This window comes from Artemia franciscana, chromosome 4, assembly GCF_032884065.1.
Source record: "Artemia franciscana chromosome 4, ASM3288406v1, whole genome shotgun sequence".
NCBI classification, from domain to species: domain Eukaryota; kingdom Metazoa; phylum Arthropoda; class Branchiopoda; order Anostraca; family Artemiidae; genus Artemia; species Artemia franciscana.
The window spans coordinates 48,494,693-48,500,692 of NC_088866.1; the positions used below are offsets into that span (position 1 = coordinate 48,494,693).

Below are 6,000 nucleotides of genomic sequence, written 5' to 3' on the forward strand. Positions count from 1 at the left end.
CCCCTTACATATACGAAACAATTTATGTTCGTTTTAAGCTTTAATGTCGCTCCTTACTTTCAGTAAGAATTTTTTTTAATTTAATTTTCTTCAAGAGCTGAAGCACAAGGGCCTTATAATTAGAATCAGAACCTTTTTTGAAAACACTTCAAGAACTTTAGGGTGAAGAGCGGGGTATTGAAGATGGGGTAGTCCCCCTCATATACACACTATTTCTTTGTTTGTTTTAAATTTTAATGTTGTTCCTTTCTCTCAGTAGAAAGGGTTTGGTTCTTTTATCAAACACGAAACCACAAATTTTCCCCACAGCTATTCTTTAGTGTTTATATTCCTTGTGCATACTTTTAGTATGTTGCTCTTCTGCAATCCTATGGTAAGTTTTTGGTAAGCCCTATGGTAAGTCGATGCAAGTTTTTCGTATGCTATATTTCTTTGATCCAAATAGTTCAAAGTATACTGATAATTTTAGTATCATTCAATAGATGAGATTTAGTTGCATTAATCTGCAGAACTATATTTATGAAATTTGCTTTTAATTTCCTGAAAAGTACGTTAAAAATTCATTAGAAAGGTCTAAAAGTTCGAAAAGATTATTTTGTTCCCAAGACAGTTCAAATCACTCTGTAAAAGTTTATTTCGGAATGTCATAATTTTGAATTCTATTAATGGATAGAGCTGATACTAACGAATATAATGGCACGAGTATTCTACCCTTGTCGTGAATGTCAAAGATAAAAGTCACATGCCTTAAAATCAAATTTTTAAAGGAAACAAAATTCTAACATGAAAAAATTGCGTGCCTTGCTTTTATCTAAAGATTATAATTGAAGAACTTAAGCTGAAGAAAATGTTCGTAATCAATCTTCATTCTACACACACATCAATATACGAACAATTAAAAAAAAACTAATTCCCCTCCTATTCTGCAGGTATTTGATTATTTTTGAAGTTAAAATATCTGGACTATCTTAATATAGATGTATAAATTGATTATATATGAAACGAAATAAAACTTATTCAAAAATATTTTATTACTTAGAACATATTAAAACATTTTATTAAACATTTTTCAACATTACAAATGGAAATAAAGTTTCCTTCAAGATTCAGGGGGCAATAACGAAGCAATCTTTTAAAATGTTCATATATAATCCGAACATAACAGTTGTTTATATATTCATCATTACCAGCAATGGTGATTTTAATGTCTTGGTGGATGGACTATAAACAACACGAGCTTAAAAGACCAAAGAAAAGACCAAGCAGGGCAGCCTTTCACAACATTAAATACAAACTGTGAGCAATAAACAATAAACACAAACAAACAAAAAAAAAAAAAAAAAAAAAAAGGCAGTCTAAATAAAAAATATTTATCATTACTAGCAGTGGCGAGTTTAATGTCATGGTGGATAGACAATAAACAACACGAGCTTAAAAGACCAAAGAAAAACCAAGCAGGGCTTGGTTTTTCACAACATTAAATGCAAACTGTGAGCAATAAACACTAAACACAAACTAAAAAATAAAAAAAAAGAATAAAAAAAACAGTCTTGCACAGCACTTAACTTTAATTGAATGCTGAATTTTATGCACCTGAGCTTAAAGAGTTTGAAAAACTTGATAATAAACTTGATAATCACACAAATTTGGTATTTAACAAATGCGATTTTACATAAATTATTGCATAAGTACAAAAATAATTAGAGTAAAACATCAACAATATATGCATTTTATTGTTAATGAAATTAATGATAATTATTGTGAATATTCTTTACTCAGCTATTACAGAAATATTTTAACAATAACCCTGCTAGTCAAAGAACGGCTTTTTTTTCTCTATTAATTTTTGACAAAATTTTCATAAAGATATTTTTCATGGGAAATTCAAGGGCTGCATTAAACCAAAGATGAGCCGAAATAAAGTTAAATAATTTTAAAATGTAAAACTACCATCAATAAGAGTACCATCAACAAAAGTACCGAATAAACTACCATCAAAATATTCCATCAATAAAAAAATGAAACACAAACGGGGTGTGACAAACTCAAAACGAGCAGAAACTAAGAGGAGTAGACCGGATACCCTTAAAGACTGCAACATGATTGAAATTCTAGTGGGGACTGTTAGCCTGCAATTACTTTTAACTCTTGAAAGGGTACTAGAACTTTAAATTTAAGATTGAATGCACTCATTCCGAAGTTCCAAAGGCTACTCATTTTTATACGTTTTATACGAAGTGCCTTGGTGAACAAAATGTCCTTTAGCCCATTCCGTTGTTCAATTAGGCAGTGCAACTGCGCTGCCTAATTGAACTGCACTGCTAACTGCTAATTGCGCTGCCTAATTGAACTGTACTGCTAACTGGTAATTGCGCTGCCTAATTGAACTGCACTGCTAACTGCTAATTGCGCTGCCTAATTGAACTGCACTGCTAACTGCTAATTGCGCTGCCTAATTGATCTGCGCTTACTATTTTCATTCGTAAGTCACATGACTTTAACTGCAAACAACGTTATAATAGAATTTGAATAATTTTTTGTTGATGGATATTATGACAACCTCTTGAAAAAATTACTTTATAGGGCTGAATGCTGATAGGTTAAATGCTTAGCTCGCTTTGCTTTCAGATCAGAGGGTGAAAATATGTATCTTCGATTAGCAAAATTCTGGCATAGTCAAGTAAAGTTTGTTGTTTGTTTTATTCTTTTTTAGTTGGGTATTCGAAAGACTCTTTCTTTTTTCAAGGAAAATCACTGGAATATTTTCGATGATGTCCCTTTCATTCTAGAAAATGAGCCAGAATCCAAACAAAAATTTGGATTGGTTGTTTTCAGTTATAGAAATCCTGCCATTTCTGCCACAGTTTATTTTTTTTTTACCCTGCCACTTCGTATGGAAGTTACTGTTAAAAAAAACTTCGAAGGGGCTTACTTGATCAAAAATAGAAAGTTTTATTACCCTTTTTAAGAGCCAAAAGTGACTGGAGGGAGGGCAATCAGCTCCCTTCCGATGCCTCCTTAGCTTTCCTTTTCCCAAGCCTTCAAATCAAGATTTTACATAGGCATTCTTTCAAAATACCTAATGGGTGTGATGTAAGCTATTGACGTAACCTATTCTGACCAGAACGTCATTTGCGGTTTACTAAAAGAAAATAAATTTAAACATTTTTACCTCTATATTGCTAATAATTTGAGATTCCCGAGGCTTCACAGGAATTAACATAAAAAAATCTTTTAGAAAAAGATTAAAAAAAAAATCTAAGTCCATTAGTACTTTCTGTAATCTTGCTTAATATGGTCATTTTCTTTTTTTTTTATGTTACGACAAATAAAATAACATACCTCAAGTACAAAAATTTCAGTAAAGGGCAAATGACACTCTGGTCTTTAAAATATCTACTATTTGTGGTCGTTTCTGGTTGTTTTAAGTTTGACATGATTACTTATCGTGATTTCTGTTCTTATAGTTTTTTTTTATCTGTTGATAGTGATTTATGTTCGTTTTAAGGTTGAATTGCTATTGGAGTTTATTTTCGTTTAATTCAGCTCTTTACTTTTCCTTGAAAAACTTCTTTGGTGGAAAAAGCTTTCAAAAATTAATCATAATAATGGTAGGCTGTATTAAGTTAATAAAAAGTAAAGAGGTTAGAAACATTGGATAAACGAAGAAGATGTTGAAGCACCTTAACATTTGTATTTCAATTTTAGGGTGGTTTGTCAGATGGGACAGTCACTTCATCAACCATTCGTATACCAGCTGTTCCCATCATACTCCCCACCTATGTTGGTCCACCTTAATAATCGTTTGCCAGGAGATGATGATGATGTTCAGCAGATCACGCTAATCCAGACACAAGTTATTACAGCAGAAATGCTTTTAAAAGAGTTTTTTACTGATCCATCAGCAACTCCAAACAGACCATATGCAACAGTGAAGGACCTTGAACGCATTTTTAGAGGAAGTTGAACATAAATATGTAAATAAAGTATATTATTTCGCTTTTTATTTTGTTTATAGTAGATTTTGTGGGACCAGAGAGGTCTTCCATAACCTATTTTTGACTAGTCTCTTCCCCAGTTTATTTATTAGTTTTTATGCCACTGTTGAGCCTTTATTGCAAGGAATCAACTGCTGGATTTGATGGAATAAAAATTACGAAAAGACGACAAAAGATGGATGTGTAGTAACTGTGTAGGATGTGTAGATGGGTGTACTAGAATATTCCCAACTTTCTTTGCTAGTTCGTATGCACATTTCGACCCTCCATTTCAAGGAATCAGCAGTTGGATTTTATTGAATAATTCACCGCGAGGAGACGACCATTGATGGATGTGTAGTTTAGTCTGTTGCTCAAAGACTTTCTCTATGGTATTTCTTCTTTGGGACAATCATAGCAAGTTCTTTTTACCTAACTATTCGTCTTCTACATATCTGTTTTACCTGTTGTTGTTATTTCTCTCTATAAATATCAAGATTTTTACGATTTCATTCATATTTTGCTAAAGGATACTCTTTACATAAGTTATCTGTTTTATTTGTCTTGAATTCACCCCCCCCTCTCCATGTTGAATCCTTTCCTAAAAAATCCTTTCATTTGCATCTATCTTTTACTATATACTGTATGTACTAGCGGAGAAAGTTAGGAACTGATCTTGTTTTCAAGTTCTCCTCCCCCCCAAAAATTAAATATAAGCGTACTAATTGTCGAAAAATCAGCTACTGAACTAAATCAAACCATTTCGCAGGTATAAAGGTTGTCAAAAGGGTGTAACACCGAAATGACTGACTGTATTAATTTGGAACTTCAAGGAAATGATCAAAGGGACGATTAATTGACCAAAAAGGCAATATTTATCCACTACTACTGCTGCTACTACTGCTGATACTACTATTACTACTGCTACTACTAGTACTACAACTACTACTGCTACTGCTACCACTACTACGATATGTGCATACGGTAGATTGTCAAAAGGGAGTATTAGCAATGTCTTTGGAACGGCCAAATATACCAAGCTGAAACATCCAGGACATCTTGATAGGGATGTTCAACCTCCAAAACGCAGCATGACCGCCCTAGTACTGCTATTAATTCTGCCAGCATTACTATTACTAGTACTACAAATGCAACACTACTACTGCTCGTACTGCTACCACTACCGCTTTGATGCTAGTACTATTAAAACCAAGTATATGAAGATGAAAATTGGAGAGAATATAGCAGGGAAATTTGAACTAAATCAAAACACACTATATGTATACAGATTGTCAAAAAGGCGTATCTCCAGCAGGATTAGGGTATTATGTTGGACGTTTTAGGGAGTGTTTCAAGCGGAAGATTAATCTGTCAAGACGGAAAATTTATATCCTTATACTGATAATGCTACAGCAACAACTACTACTGCTACTACTACCATTACTTCTACTGCTGCCACTGCAGCTTCTGCTTCTGCAGAGAGTACTGCCAAGGCTGAGAATATATAAATGAGGATTTAATGAAATGCATAGCTATTCCAATAATATTGCACAAACCCTCCTTTTCTATCATAAACATATGTTTAAACAAATGCCAGTGAATATTATTTCCAGTCCCTAGATAAAGATTTTGAGGATCATGTCCTCCGCGGAGGCATATTTATTGGATATTTTAGTTATTTTGAACAAAATAAATGTCTTAAATTTTTATTTATTTTTATTAGGGATATGAGAACGGCAAGAGAGGGGTTTTAGCCCATTAATTAGTTATTACTCTTTAAAAAGAGCCCTAGATGGTCCATTTCCAATCGAATAAGCCTCATCCAACTTTCCAAGTCTACCTCTTTCATGTGAAGGCACTTTAGATGCACATGTCCTTAGATCAAGTTCCGTATAATATTAATATGATACAGAGACTCTATATATTTAAATGAGCTAGTAAAAATCCTCTATTATCTGTTCATCCATATTCTGACTAACATTAGTCAAACAATTATTCTGGGTAAACTACAAAATTGTAGTTT

The 6,000-nt window shown here is 32.9% G+C and overlaps 1 protein-coding gene across 2 annotated transcripts in view; it reads left to right on the plus strand.

The window, feature by feature from the left end:
• LOC136026535 (complex I intermediate-associated protein 30, mitochondrial-like) overlaps positions 1-4,002 on the plus strand; it is a 57,490-nt gene extending 53,488 nt beyond the window's left edge. For both annotated transcript variants that reach the window (XR_010617331.1, XR_010617330.1), the window contains exon 2: positions 3,709-4,002. The gene's annotated coding sequence lies outside the window, so the exon portion shown is untranslated. The remainder of the gene's footprint in view (positions 1-3,708) is intronic.
• Positions 4,003-6,000: the final 1,998 nt, after the last annotated feature.